Consider the following 16,720-nt stretch of genomic DNA (forward strand, 5'->3'; position numbering starts at 1 on the left):
CACCCTTTCACGCGGGAAGGTGTACGCTACACACCAATGCAACACCTCGTATCTCCTTCCCCGTCTCTTCTTGCTATCCTCTCATTGGTTGAATTTAAGGTCAAGGCATGGGAAAAGGTTGGTTAGCATGTGCTAACTATGAGGAGTTCCCTTGTGTAGGTGTAAGGTGTGTTCACCTCGTGTTTTGTGTGTGCAAAAAGATGACTATGTTTTGCATGTTTTGTGCAAGCAACACACATGGACAAAATGGTGACTTTTTCCCCTTCTCTTCACCACAGGGTCGTCCCTTGACAGATAGCGGCAAAGTGTATTCTTATGTGGCATTGTTTGTTACCCTTCCCACAATCTTCCCTACATGTTGCATGAGAGAGGTGACCGAGTGAGGAGGGTTCAGAGATGGGCAGTGTGAGTATGTGCCAAGGTGCTTGTGTCTCTCTATGCGTGGGTGTGTTTTCTTGTGCGTGTCAATGTGTGGAGGTGTGTGACACACCAAAGTGCCTCCTGTGTGTCTCCTCCCATAGCTGTCACCATAGAGAGTGGATCGAAGGTGGGGTGCAAAGACAAGGGAGATCGCGTGTGTGTGTGTGTGTGTGTGTAGGGGTTGCTATGTGTGTCATAGTCATCCTTGGTGAGTCTTGGGGGAGAAGAGGGGTGTCAAGTGGATCACACCATGTGTGTTGACTGACTAACTGATTTAAGTACACTTTGCCTTTATTTACATGAGCATTGTACACATTACTGAAACTATTTTGTATGGCCCAAATAAAGCAAATAGTGCTGCCCTGCCACAAATTTTTTTCCCCTATTATTGTCGCTATTAGCATCGCAAATTTATGCATGCATCACTATTAGCGTTGCAAAATGTGTCACAAAGCATCGTTATCAACGTTGTTATTTGACATTGATAACGATGCAAATAACGGCGTTGATAACAACGCTAATACCGACTGTTCTATGGAGTCGCCAATAATGATGTTTTTTGCCATGATGGGGATAAATTTCTTTATGAACATTTTTATCGCTTTTAACGTCGGTATAAGGACTATATCTTGTAGTGTATGGGGATGATTATTTAATGCTTTCTCCCTCTCTAGACATAAAAAACGTCATGTATTTTGGTCTATTTTTTCAAAAATATATTTTTCTCTTCAAAACGACTTATTATGGTGGTTTTTGGTCTAGTTACTTCATGACATATCTAGTATATAAAGTCATGTCATACTCTTTAACACTTAACTTACTCAAGATCATGCTCATTCTTGCACATTCTTCATCTATCAATTGAGGCTTTTGCGAATTATCTTGCGATTATGAAATCAATGCGATCTCCTCAATGCATTAAATGGAATTGGGAATGCCAAATCAAATATAATGTGGAAAATTTATATGATCAAGCCGTCATAATATTATTTACGAGGTGTCTTTGCTTTTTGTTGAGGAATATTGAGGCATTTGTTTGTCTCGGATTGCAGAATTGATTTCATGTGAGACTCCATATCAAGAAAAGTACGTGCGGTCATCTCTTTGTCTCAGATTGCAGAATTGATTTCATATGCTTGTCTCGCATCTGTTTGTCTCGGATTGCATAATTGATTTCATGTGAGACTCCATATTAAGAAAAGTACGTGCGGTCACTTATATGACAGCTCAATGAGTAATTTTTAAAATGCCTCAAGCTCGAATTCGTTTCTTGATATGAAGTGCTGTGGTGGTAATATTACATCAAAAGAGATATAGAATGAACCCTAACTATGCTAAATAGGTCAAAGAGAAAATTGACAAGCTTTTGAGAGTTGGGCTCATCAAACTAGTTCATGAGGTTACTTGGTTGTCTCCTATTATTGTGGTGCCCAAGAAGATTTGAGTCTATGTGGATTACAAGAAATTAAATGCAGCCACCATTAAAGATCCCTTCCAAATTTCTTTTATCAAATCTCTCCTTGATGATGTGGCAGACCATGAGATGTATAGTTTTTTGGATGGACTTTTAAGATACAATCAAATTAGGATGCATCCGGAAGATATGGATAAAAAATATTTTATCAGTGAGTGGGGAGCATATGTTAACACAATCATGAACTTTGGACTAAAGAATGGACCTCCTGAGTTTCAGGGAGCTACTCATAAGACATTTTAGCCATACCTGACAACTTTTATGTAGGTATTTATTAATGATTTATATGTTTTTAGCAAGAGGAGAGAGCATTTAAAACACCTCATGTTATGTTTTAAAAGATGTCGATGATTTGGCATGTCATTGAACCTCTTTAAATTGGTCTTTGCAGCAAAGAGGGGTGTGCTTTTAGGCCACATCTTGTCTGAAGAAGGTATGAGTATAGATCCAAGAAAGATTGCAACCATCCAAAAAACTAAGGCTCGAGTTACTATGCAGGAAGTTATGAGGTTTGTGGGGCAAGTGAAGTCACATATTTGTTCTCCTCTTACAACTGTAACTAAGAAAGGGATGCAGTTAGTTTGGAGGGAAGACCAAGACAAATCCTTCAATATTCTCAAGAAGATGTTAGTGGTAGCTTCTATGTTGCAACCTCCAATATGGGATTTACATTTCCATGTTTTTGTTGATGCATCTGATCTTGATGTGGGAGCTGTATTGATGTAGGATAAAGTACCCAACTCGTATAGACCAATCTATTATACTAGTAGAAGATTGAGTATTGCTGAAATGAATTATTCAATTACAAAAAGAGAAGCACTTGGCATGGTTTTCTCTATGCAAAAATTTAGGCATTATTTATTGGGAAATCAGGTAATCATTCATGTGGATCATTAGTCACTTTTATTCTTGATAAATCAATTTCAATTGATAGGTAGATTGTCAAGATGGATATTACTATTACAAGAACTTCAAGGTTATCCATACCCTAGGAAAAGAACATGCTATAGCTGATTATTTAAGTAGATTACAAAATGATGAGGTTGAAGAAGGTGTTTCTAATCAGCTCCTTGATGTTGAACTCTTTGAGGCTCAAGTAATAGACCCTGATTCATATTATGAACAGTTGTTGCATTTCTTGATAGAAGGGATTATGTCAGCACACACCTTACAACAGATCAAAGAAGAAGACTGGCACTAAAGAGTAGAGCATTTCAAGTTATTATGAACACAATGTATAGAAGGGGAGTAGATAATGTCTTAAGAAGGTGTGTTCCTAAGCTCATTTTGGACTATGTGGTGATCATTTCTGAGGGGAGATTATAGGCAGGAAAATAGTGCAAGCAGATCTATGGTGGCCTATTGTGTTGAAGGATGCTCATTAGTATGCTAAAGAACATTTGCAATGTTTAAAGGACAGTCAACCTGTTGATAGGGACATGATATAAGATCATCCTATACTACCACTTCAACCATTTCAGAAGTGTGGAATTGATTTTACTGGGCCTATTAAGCCAGCTCTGCAAAGAGGACAGGAATTTGATATATCTTGGTTTGCACTAACTTATGCTACAAAGTGGGTGGAAGCTCAAGCCTTGAAGGATAATAAACCATCTAGTGTAGCCAAATTTCTATATTCTAATATTATGACTAGGTTTGAATATCCTATTGAGTTGGTTAGTGATAGGGTAAATATGTTTTAAATCAAGTTATCCAGGAATGGACTATCATGCACATGATTTTACAAAAGAAGTATAACCCCCTATAACACCATATTAGAGATTTTGGGAATTTTCGAAGTCCCACTTTGAATTAATGTCTTACTTTTGTGAATGAAAGAGAGCACTATGTTTATGTTTATCTTTAAAGGGCACTTTGTATGTTACAAATATGAGATCACACATCTTGAGAGCTTAAATGATGAATGTAAGCTATGCGGCTGTTACGAGATTTGGATTTCACCTCTATCTTTTCTAGCATACTAACAAAATATGATGTTGTATGGTGGTGGAAACATCAAGAAGGCTTAACTAGTATATACCTAGGGCCAGCGCTTCCTAGGGCTAGCGCTTTGGTGCTTGATCAATCGTTTTCCGCACGTACCCATTCCAATCTACTTCGTCTAGGGTATGGGCTGCTACATTCTCTAGCACAGGTATGCTAATTCGATGCATCAAGGAATTGTAACGCTGGCTGGAGAAGAGCACATGTACCAACTTGGTCTGCAACCTGGCTTCTGCATCAGGGATGTCCTGGATGCTTATGCCGTCATTTGTGAGCACCTCTTCCTTCCTCATTTTCAGCATGGCATAAACATCCCTTTTTTGTTTCCTTTCCATCTTTGGTACCAATCCCAAAGCCTTCTCCACCAAGGCTGGATCCAACCAGACTTGTACCTGCTTTGCACCCTCTCCTCTGCCTACTGTTACAATACCACTTTCTTAGTCTAGGTTGTATGTTCTGAGGAATTCCACGCACTTTAGGTGGTCCGACTCCTACGAGAATTTTTCAATATACTTTGTGAGGTTGCATTGTTCTACCACCCTCATGGCTGCTTCCTCCTTGGCCACCACGACTTCTATGTTGTGGATGGTTCGGAACTTGAGCTGGCCGAAGGCGCGGTTCTCTAGATGGATGCGATACTGCTCCCTTTCCTCGTCTATGAACGGGAGTTGATGGGCACGTTCTTGCTGTGACATTTTATGCTTCTGCCATAATTCGTAACTTTCATTAGTATTTTTCTCATATCACTTCGCTGGTTGCGTGAGAATAAAAACTCTTGAATGAATCTCTTAGGAAGCCATTTTTTCATACTATATGCTTATGCTTTTCACTACCTTTACTTTACTGTATCCCTTTTGATTCATTTCCCATCTGATTCCTTTCACCTTCACCATACCCCCTCCCCTTCCATCTTGAAAAGAATCCTTCCTAGGATTGGGGGTCAAAAGATTAGGGGCTTTCGGCCTGTTGGGGTAGGAGTTACTTGTGAAGGAGCCAAGTATAGAAATTTGGATTGTATTCTAGTTAAGCGGCACAGTCCAGATCAAAGGGTCGAATTCCTACGTGTGTGACATATGTTAGGACATCTGTGAGGAAGTCACCAGAGTCGACCCGACTCGCGATGTGGAGCTCTTCCTCTGTTAAGAGGTGATCAAGATAGGGATGCCCCTTGATATGCTCGTCCATGGGTCGGCCCCGAAGAGTGGTTAACACTCTATACGAGGTAGGCGTGACGTAAGTGGGATCATGCTCTATCGTTTTGATGGCTCGGCGTTGCTTGACGTTGGTCATTATGCGACATCCGTCAACCTCCCATTGCAACCTAAGAGCGTACCACTGCCTCAAGAAAGGGGATCCAGTGTTAGCAAGGTGGGATAACCTTGCGATCTCTTGGTTAGTGATAGTAGAAGTGGTCCATGGATCGTATGACATGATGAGACATTGCTTAATGGCTTGCTCTTTGGAGACCTCGCTACCTAAGAGCAATCCACAGTGAGGTATTTTCCTCATAGTAGCCTTGCATATGCAAGAGGTCTTTAGGGACCCATCTTTGCTTAATTACGTGGCTCTTCCTGTGATGGCGTCTTGGCCTCCTAGGTTTAGAGTGCTGGGTCTTATGAGGATAGGCGCATCTAGTCCTAGGCGGTTCTTGAGGCTGTTTAGGCACCCACTGGAGGCGAGGCTGTTGGGTCCTTGCTTTGGTCGCTGCAGGTTGCGGTTTATGGAAGCCGAGGAGTGGCAGCCGCGTACTACCCCCCTCCTTAGTCTTGCCTACGGATGTTTCGATGGGTGGCTTTGCGGACGGTGATAGTGTCACGCAGCCCTTGCTAAAAGCTGTGACAATGCGCACGTTGCCTATTGCCAGGTGGATGCGCTGCAACTCATAATCAATATTGCAGTGAGTCTGCTTTTTGAAGGTTCGCCCCAACAGTGACTCCGTGCCTGCGTCTGTAGCACTTGGCTATACGTAAAAAAGCATTGGAATAGTCTCAGACTCGATAGAAACGACGACTTTGCACTTGTCGAGAAGTGAGTACGATTGAGCTCCATATGGGTTTAACTTGACAGTTGTGCGTTGAAGCAATGGTTTTCCAAGTTGGCTCCAATGATTGTGGGTTAAGACATTGAAGTCTGCTCCCTCATCGATCAAGGCATTGAAAGTGCATGTTTGCTTGGCAGTGACCATGACACGGAGGTAGGCGGGTTCTACGGCTTCCTCATCATCTTCGTTGATTTCTGTGATTGTGTGATGGAACCTAAAATGTGCCGGCACTGGCTTGTGCACTAGCCGGACCTCTATCTCACGCGCTCAACAACCCCACGGTCTCGCGGCCAGGAGCATTGATGACACATACATTGCCTTCCTAAATGTCTTGCGTTTGTATTACGTCGTTTGTAATCCACTCTTCTCTCACCTACTACTCCTCATAGGGAGTCCCTTACAATTGCCTAATGGCATGAAGCACAGACATAGGGGGTCCTCCAACGGCTGAATGCCGCCACCCCTCTGCGACTCTTCTACACCTTGGGGATTGGCCCCTCGATGCGTCGCTCAACATATAGACATTTCGCACAAAATCCACTCAAGGTACCATTTAATCGTATACAAGAATGTACCATTGTCCTTACTTCTCTTTCCCCTAGACCCCCCGACTAGCCTATGGCTTAGGGTGTCCTGTCTCTCACTCAACGTGGGTCAAGGTCCTAATGAAAGCAATTGATGTGCATCCAGGATTTCTGATACCTTTAAATATTTCCATGATTTATGCATATTGTGGATGCCAAGTGCTCAAACAGTTATGAAATCAATATTGTGCACATGTGCAAAACATGCTTTCAATGATTTTCAACTACCGTTCTTATGTGGCGTTGCACGAACCTAGCACCGAGGAAACCCTCGTGCTACTAGGCCCTTATTTTATAATTATTCACCGACCTATATGGCATGCAAACAAAAAAAGCAATCTTTTCCTCATTTGACTCCACATTTAGACACATTTTAACCACTCTACCCTCCCATCGATCAAATGTTGCATTGTTGTATAGATTTATAGAGCATTTTGCCATCATTTTATGTGTAAAAAGCGGAAAAAGATGCACTAGAACAAGAAGGTGGGGATGAACTGAGGCAAATCCTCATGCTTCAGTCCCCTCAAACATTCACAAACATTGTTTTTAATTTTCATTAATTTTTCGCACCCAAAATGCATTTTTTCCCTATTTTTAGTGATTTTTTCTATATTTTCCTTGTATTTTTCCTTATTTTTTGCATTATTTAATTACTGAAAATTCAAAATAGGTTATGGGCTGTGGCCCTTAGTTCCTTCTTGCAGCAAAAATGAACATTTAGTTGGTGTTCCTATTCATTTCTCCATTTTTATGCCCAAAAATATCATTTCCCTTGATTTTCCATATTTTACGTGTTTTAGTGTATTATTTTGAGCCACAAGATGCATATTTTTCTGATTTTCTGATTATGATCAACAAGTACTCATGGAAAACAGCAACATAAACAATTTTTAGCCCACATGAACAACGTTTTATCAATCAAAAGCCATGAAATCTCAAATTTCCTTTGAAAAATTTGAATTACCGCTTACTTGCATGTTTCGGGTTTCATGTCCATGGCTGCAAATCTGAAAATCAGCAACATTTCATGCTCATGACGATCACAAATCACCATTTCCAGCCCGTGGAGAAATCCAATCCATGCCGGACAAGCCTCCACCATTCTTTCTTCTTCCTTTCTCTTCCCACATGAACTTGCCTTTAGAAGAGAGAGAGGGAGGAGAGAGAAATACTAGATTTCTATCTCAGCATTCAGGCCATCAATTGACGGGCGAAGGGCGGTGATAGAGTCAGCAGGCAGAGGGGAAGCAAGGGCAATGATCACTCGGGTAGGTTGTTTGCAAGCTGCCTCCTCCCTCTCCATCTTCTTGGCGCATTTTTCGGCGCCATCCTGCGTGCTCTCTTCCCACGATTTTTCATCTTCATTCTCCACCTTTCTTTCATGTGACATTTAAAATTGGGCTCCCAAAGGTCATGCCCACTTTGGCAACTCTAATGTCCACCTCTTCGCATCTTGACCGGTTTCTTGGCCATTTCCCCGTCCGGACTCAGAATTGAGTTCTGAAAAAATCCTGGGCGTCCGGCTTGGCAAGCATTGGCTAGTAGCTCGTGTCAACCCGCACGACTGTCTGAAAAATTATGAAAAATCAACAAGTGTCGCTCGGGCACCTTTAAAGCACTTTGGCGCTTAAAATCGTCCTAGGTCGAACCGCCGCATTTGACGGTGAATTTCTGATTGCACTAATACTATGACTGCCTTGCAGGTCTAGGAGAGAGCGATCAAACATCTGCAAGGAAATCGTGATAGAGGTTGATGGGTCATCTGATCCCTTATTTAGTACACCCATATTTAGAACAGAGGTATCATCAGGGAAAGCTCATTTGGTGGAGCAAAGGATACAAGATGATTGAGCAAGAAGGCGGGACATTTATTTGGGAGATCAAGGTCTTCTTCCATCACTGCCTACAAATGTTGACAAGCATCCCTGTTGAATTCAATGATGATGGAGGGATGGAGCCTACGGTCCACCCGTTGAATATGCTGAATTTCGATTACCATAATTACGAGTAGAGTTCCGGATGGCGGGATATGTAAACCCTTTATGGACGTACACCTTGTACTTTGATGGGGCGTCCAGGGGTGCATGCAAAAAAGGAAGTGTAGGAGTTGTCATCCGAGACCCCCGACGATGCATTGTCATGAAGTTAGCTGCTTATCTCGGGGTGAATTTTACCAATAATATGGCAGAATACAAAGCTCTGATTATGGGTTTGAACATTGCAAAGAAGGGTGGTATCCGCCAGTTATTGGTGAAAGGGGACTCTCAGTTGGTTTTAAATCAACTCAATGGGACGTACATGGTGTGAAACCCCATCCTTTGCATGTACCATCATACTGCCATAGCCCTGCTAGACGAATTTGATAGAGTGTCTTTTCAGCTGATTCCATGGAATTGGAATCAGTTTGCCGATTCATTGGCTAATCTTGCGTATGAAGAAGACCTCTTCTTTAATTGTGGCCCTTGTCCCGATATATCTATTGATGGTGAGACAGGACCTGGTCGTTTGTGGGGTATGCTTTCTGAACATGCCCTCTTTGGCAGATGATGGTTGATCTGGGTGATGCAGAGGGTAAGCGAGACTCATCTGCCTTTATTATCTTGGACCCATAGACTGATTAGATGACATGTGATGCGAACACCTCTTGCAATATACGCAGGAGGGATGGGTCATAATTTAATGCACCTAGTTTAGGGCTACGAGCCATGTTCCCCTGGGAATGGTATGCTTTGATGTCTATCATAGTTGTTTCCAGGAGGATGTTATGCGAAGTCATGTTTTATTTCATTAGGCCAAGAGGGCCATTTCCCTGTCTAGTGCGGGTGCGTTTAATCGGGTTTTTGTTTTAAGTGTTATGCTGGACAGGTTTCGTGATTCGTGGAATTTGGTGGAGCCTGGAGGAGCCTTTGCTGCGATGGAAGCTTCTTGTGGCCAATCCAGGTGATATCTCTCCTTTACGAGTACCTTTCTTTTCTGTTATATGTGTTTTTGTACTTGTCGAGGGGATATATTTTTGTTGGGGACCGGCAACCAAGGCATGAAGTCCCAGGTTTAGGCTAAGTATGTTTGAGGGAGGTCGGAGTAGTCATTGCCTCCTGTAAAGACATTGTCAGGCATCGAAAGACCTGTTTTAGAAGGAAGTCCTAGTGGCCCTGTTCTGCTAGCCTGCTAGGCAGCCGTTCTAGGAGTTCTTGTTAGTAGTGAGGCAGTTAGAGAAGCCTGCCAGAAGATAATAATAATAATGCCAAGAAACCCTGAACATCCTAAAAGATGAATATAAATACGAAGGTGTGTAAAAAGGGGTTCTAACCCCTATTAAAAAAAAGAAAAAAAAAGAAAATATATAAGCAGTTAATCATTGCCTTGCGAGGGCCTGGTAGGTTCCTGGGGATGAGTCAGACCCGGGGCCGATACCTTGTCTTCCTAGGGGTGGCGTCTTGCTAGAAAAAACAAATAACAAAACAAGGAAGGTTGGAGCGAAAATAAAAGTGAGCGTTAGAAAAGGATTAAGTGTCGCCTTGCGAGGGCTTGGTAGGTTCTTGGGTGCCGAGACAGGTCCTGAGACCGATGCCCTGTTCTCCTTGGGTCACTACGCTCAGCTCCCTCCTTTTTACATGCCCAAGTATGTTCATCCAATACAAACCCTAAAAGAAGAAATGTACTGAAAAAAAATACTCCTTGATCAGGCTATAGGAGTCCTTGCCTTGTAGGAGCTCCTCGTTGTGTTGTCTTTAGTCGGTAAGTAGTTCAGACTACCACTTAGAGCAACCTCTTTGATAGGTTTTTTAGTGTGGCTGTGTTGGAGCAGCTGGTCAGTGACTTGCTTCGGCTCTTCTATTAGATAATGCTAGGCCTACTCCTTGTGGATGTCATGCCTTGGTTCTGTCCAGAGGTAGGGGGAGCATTGTGATGAGTTTTATTATATATTTGTTTTGTATCAGTTTGATGCTTCTTTGGTTGTTTATGTGCAGATATGTTCGTGGATTCGACGAGCTGAGTCGCCCTATCCCGTGGTCGCCAATGAGAGCGGAATTTCTTGGCTTTGAGGTCGTGTAACTGCTTCATTCGGCGCTTCGTCATTTCTTGGTGCAATAAGCTCTGCAACTTAAGCTCATCTAAATGTGCCAGTGTCGTCAAGCGCTCAAAAAGTGCTCAAAGAATGATTGATGGCAAACCGAATAGTCGGCAGCTCAATCTCTAAAGGCAAGACACACTCCTCCCCATATACTAGCTTGAACGGGGTATGGCCAGTGGCTCGTTTGAAAGTCGTATTATAGGCCCACACTGCCACGTATAACTTTTTATCCCAATCCCGTTTCTTTTCCGACACAATTTTGGACAGGATACCCACAAGCTGCTTATTGGTGCTTTCAACTTGCCCATTGGCTTGCGGGTTATATGGGGTTGTCTTGTTATGCTTGATTTGCCAAGACTCTGTCAATTTGATCACCTTATTCAGGAAATGGGTTCTGCGGTCCGACACTAATTCTTTCGGCGGACCAAAACGGCATATTATCTGCTCTAAAAGGAAGCTAGCAGTTTCTTTAGCATCATCTTTCCTTGTTGCACGTGCTTCTGACCACTTGGTGAAGTAGTCAGTTGCTACAATGATGTACCTCTTTTGCGTAGTCGACGACGGAGTAATAGGACCCACAAAGTCTATTCCCCACTTCTCAAATTGAAGTATCGCCATAATAGGGGTAAGTGGTCATTTCCTATTCTCTCGACTATCATGTCATTGACAAATATCGCATCTCTTAACATACGCAAACGCATCCTGGAAGATGGCAGGCCACCAATAACCTGCTCTTAAAGCCTTTTGTGCTATAAGCCGTCCAGCAAAATGGCCACCGCAAGCAGAATCATGGCACTCTTCCAAAATGAATGGCACCTCGTCAGGCATCACACACCGGCGATAGATGTCATCAACCCCTTGCCGATATAATGTACCTGCGATCAAGGCAAACTTTAACGCTTGCTGCTTAATTTTCCTTCTCTCAGCTTTAGATAATTCGGATCCCGCCTCTCCCGCCGATAAATAATGTGTTATTGCTGCATACCAGGAGGCAATAGATGCCGTATCTATTTTAAATAGCAACTCCATGTCACTACCTTCAGCCACAGATTCTTTCCGCTCCCCAAAGTCCACTAGACATTTCACGATGCCTTGCAACTTTGGTGCCTTACTCCTGATTTCATAATCAAATTCTTGCAAAGTGATCAACCACTTTGCTAGACGATCAGGCGGCTGTAGCTTATTCATCAATAATCGAAGTCCCTCCGCCTTCGTATAAAGCACAACTTTCTCATAGAGAATATAATGCCTGAATTTCTTGGTCCCAAAGACCATCGCTAAACGCAACTTCTCCATGTAGGTATAATTGATTTCGGATATCCCCAGCTTCTGGCTAGCAAAAGCAATCGGGTGGTACCACTTCTCTTCCCAAATTTGGGCTAAACAACAGCTGATACTATACATGGTGGCTGTTGAGAATATATAGAACACCTCATCTCTTTTAGGTGCTTTTAAAACGGGAGCTCTTGCTAGCTCTTGTTTCACATCCTCGAATGCTACCTTACAAGGGCCACTCCATACAAACGAACAGCTAAAGGACAATAAATTTGTAAGCGGCAACGTTCTTTCTGCCAAGGCGTTTATGAATCTACGGTAATAACCAACCGAAGACAGAAAGCTATGAACTTCTTTCGGAGTGCGTGGTGGACCCATGGAAACTTTAACTTTTACCTTCTCGGGGTCTGTCGCAATTCCTACCGAACTGACCACATGACCCAACAATAGCCCATAAGGTACTCCAAAAACACACTTCCGCGGGTTTAGAGCGATGCAAAATTGTCTACAGCGCTCAAAACATTTTCTTAAAATGATCAACTGCCTTCCTCTCACGGTGGCGGCCCCTAAGTCATCAATAAACACCTTCAACTCTTCAAGGGATATGTCACCGAATGTCTTATCTGCTGTTCATTGCCACGAACCAGGCGCATTGCATAAACCAAAGGCCATCACATGGTACGCAAAAGTACCAAATACAGTGATAAAAGTTGTTTTCAACTTGTCCTCTTCTGCAATTGCTATCTGGTTATATCCTGCAAAGTAGTCCATAAACGAATATATATCCCTACCCGCTAATTGATCCAAAATCAGGTCAATAAATGGCAATGGGTAGTAGTCCTTAACTGTCTGCTTATTCAGCTCCCTAAAGTCTACACATAATCAAATTTGATTATTCTTCTTCTTTCTGATCACAACTGGCGAACACCATTCCGTGTGTTGCACAGGAAAAATCAAACCCGCTTTTCGAAGCTTTTGTAACTCTTCAAACAGCCCATCCCTCAGTTCGAAAGGCTTACGCCTTACTTTCTGTCGTACAAGACGACTGCCCTCTTTCAACAGAATTGTATGAACAGCAAGACTAGGAGGAATGCCTCTCAACTCATCATAACTCCAGGCAAAGATATCACGGAATTCCTGGATCAAGGCCACATAGTCCTCCCTTTCTGTTGTGCTGAGCATAGAACCTAATTTGATTGGCCGTGAATCATCAGGCGTACCAAGGTCTAGCTCGATAACATCTGCATCTCTTATACGATCTTGGCCCTCTATCGGCTCGTTCAAAGTAATCTGATAGATGTCTTCCGTGGTGGATCCCTCTTTGGACTCATCACTCGATGATGTCTCACTGGCCGATAAATCTTCTAATGTCTCCAATTCTGTAGAAGATAGAGGAGCTCTCTCACTCTGCGCGGACTCAGGATAAGCATCAACCACCACACGCTGGGCACCTCTATCGAATATTAGTCGACCGGCGGGTATATCTACTTGGCAGTCCACTTGCAAGATCCAAGGTCGTCCGAGTAATACTTGGTGACTTGGACGGCCTGCAAAACAAATCACCCTAAAGTCCAACAGGCATTCTACATTTGCAACAGTGACATGGACCTTAGTAATGCAGCCTTCCGGCTGTCTCAAACTATCATTTGCCATTCTTAGAATTGTGGAGGTATCTTTCTGGATCGCAAGACCCAACCTTTCCATCAGTTCAAAACTCATAATGTTAACAGATGATCCCGTGTCGACAATGGCATAATCTACTAATATCCCATCGACATAGGCTGCAACCCTTGGGCAATGCTTCTCAGCATGCTCGAACCAGTCATCACCAACTCGCGCAATACCCAAAGGTTCTACGATATACCCGGTACGTAGGATCTTTCTAAATTCCTTGCGTACTCCTGGGGAAAGCTTAATAAGCTGTAAAAGATTCACATCCAGCTTCACTTCGCAAAGAGAGCTCGCCAAATCAAATTCATGATAGTTCGATAGAGCTCGCTTTTCACGCCAAACCATCCGCTCTTTAGGTCGCTGAACTGGCTTTATTGCCTCTTTCTTAACTTTCACTTTCTTCTTTGGTGGTTCCTTATCGGCTTTACTTTCCACGGGCTTCAAAGGTCCCCCTTCCATGGCAGGATCCAAAACTTGCGTTCCTTTGTCGCCTTGTTTAGGGTTTCCGTCGACAGGCTTATCCTTGTCGGCTTCTCTACCCTTTTGACCTCTTGTAAGAACAGCTCGCTGATTAGAGGTTTCAGCATCATTAACGCGTACAGCCTCAATCAAACTAACCCCACTACCACTAGGTAGCTCCTCCACTGTAGTCTTTGGTCGTTGAAGTATTTGTTTAGGCCCGTCTTCTCGCTGGGAATCATTTCCTTGCGCACGATGATTAACAGGCCCTGGTTGCCGACTACCTCGCTGGAGGGAACTGATCTTACTCCAGCAAGTAGCTGCTAAATGACCGGATTTTCCACAGATGTCGTACTTAACATTTGGGCAATTTCTTGGATAGTGCTGCCCACCACACCATTTGCAACTAAACCTCGAAGGTGCACCCTCATCTGGGTATCTACTTCCTATCAAATTTTGTTGTTTTTTAAGGAAGTTGACATCAACGGCTATTTGCCGATATTGCTTCGTAATCATGTTGGTATAATGCTTCATTGTGTCCTTAACCTCACCAAGAACATTGGAAGCGCTCGACTCATAGCCTTGGTCATTACCATGTCGTTCCATCGGCCTAACAATTCGATTAGGTACTAGTTGTTGAGCCACAGGCATGGTATTAGAATTGACCGCCTGGACTCCACCATTTAGAGCCATTTGACCGCCCGTAGGCATCGACATGCTAGGGGGAGCTGGTAATAAAGGGACATTCTGCATCATGTTCCCTCTCCCATTAGGGTTAGCCATCGCTATCCCTTGGCCACTACTGCCATTGGCCATCGCCATATTGTTTCCCAATACTAAAACCATATTTGAATTGCCTCGAGAAGCATAGGCTGCTTGTAGTCGGGATTCCACCTCTTGTGCTCGTGTAATGGCAGTATCTATATCCCCCAAGGGGACACTACTCAACTGCAATCAGATATTAAAGTCCAAACCATGTAGGAAATATTGCAATTGGGCAGCTGCGGGGATAGGAATAGAGGTGTCCAACTTACGGAAAACCTCTTTTATTTTCTTCGCATAAGGACGAATATCCTCGTGTGGTTCTTGACGGGTCATGTTGAGTACACGCAACCAATATTGCCCACCCCTTTCAGGGGCAAACTCCCTTCGAAAAGCTCCATAAAATGAATCAATATTCAATATGGTTCCGGCTTCTAAACCATGATACCATATAGCGGCTCTTCCTTTGAGAGTCATGTTGAAGAACATCATTAAATGTCCTTCTTCTTGGATGCGACAGTTAAACATCAGCTTTTGAAACTCCCTAATGTGGAGTTCCGCATCCTCCTCAACTAGCCTATTAAAAATGGGTAGCGGATAACCTAGAGCCGGCAAATCCGTCGTTCCTGCTGGAATTGCAATAGGCTGCGCCATGACGAGGATTGGATTTGCACTAGGAATAAGGGATGGTGGGGTTACACCTCCCGCACTTGATGACTGGCTTATGGAAGAAAGGGGAGCACTAGAGCTTCCACCTTCTCCTGACTTACTACTTGTGGCCCCTAGACCACTAGATCCACTCCCTCGTAAGGGTTCAGCACCGCTACGCTTAGGGGAATATTTTCTAAAAATTTCAGCACGTCGCCTAGCTCTTTCGTCTCTCTCTTGCTTTTGGATTTCTGCTAGACGATGCTTATCGATAAATAACGGATCAATCACAGTATCCTTTGGCATAAACTGCTAGTTGGTTCCTAGACAACCAAGATTCGAGGACCGCCACTTTTAAGCGGCTCTCGGCAGACGCACCACTGATGGAACCTAAAACGGGCCGGCACTGGCTCGTGCACTAGCCGGACCTCTATCTCACACGCTCAACAACCCCACGGCCTCGCGTCCAGGAGCGTTGATGACACATACATTGCCTTCCTAAATGTCTTGCGTTTGTATTACGTCGTTTGTAATCCACTCTTCTCTCACCTACTACTCCTCAGAGGGAGTCCCTTACACATTTCCTAATGGCACGAAGCACAGACATAGGGGGTCCTCCAACGGCTGAATGCCACCATACCTCTGCGACTCTCCTACACCTTGGGGATTGGCCCCTCGATGCGTCGCTCAACATATAGACATTTCGCACAAAATCCACTCAAGGTACCATTTAATCGTATACAGGAATGTACCATTGTCCTTACTTCTCTTTCCCCTAGACCCCCGACTAGCCTATGGCTTAGGGTGTCCTGTCTCTCACTCAACGTGGGTCAAGGTCCTAATGAAAGCAATTGATGTGCATCCAGGATTTCTGATACCTTTAAATATTTCTATGATTTATGCATATTGTGGATGCCAAGTGCTCAAACAGTTATGAAATCAATATTGTGCACATGTGCAAAACATCCTTTCAATGATTTTCAACTACCGTTCTTATGCGGCGTTGCACGAACCTAGCACCGAGGAAACCCTCATGCTACTAGGCCCTTATTTTATAATTATTCATCGACCTATATGGCATGCAAACAAAAACAGCAATCTTTTCCTCATTTGACTCCACATTTAGACACATTTTAACCACTCTACCCTCCCATCGATCAAATGTTGCATTGTTGTATAGATTTATAGGGCATTTTGCCATCATTTTATATGTAAAAAGCGGAAAAAGACGCACTAGAACAAGAAGGTGGGGATGAACTGAGGCAAATCCTCATGCTTCAGTCCCCTCAAATATTCACAAACAT

This window comes from Lygodium microphyllum, chromosome 10, assembly GCF_053477565.2.
Source record: "Lygodium microphyllum isolate KBCC chromosome 10, Lygodium_microphyllum_v1.1.10, whole genome shotgun sequence".
In the NCBI taxonomy this organism is placed as follows: Eukaryota; Viridiplantae; Streptophyta; class Polypodiopsida; order Schizaeales; family Lygodiaceae; genus Lygodium; species Lygodium microphyllum.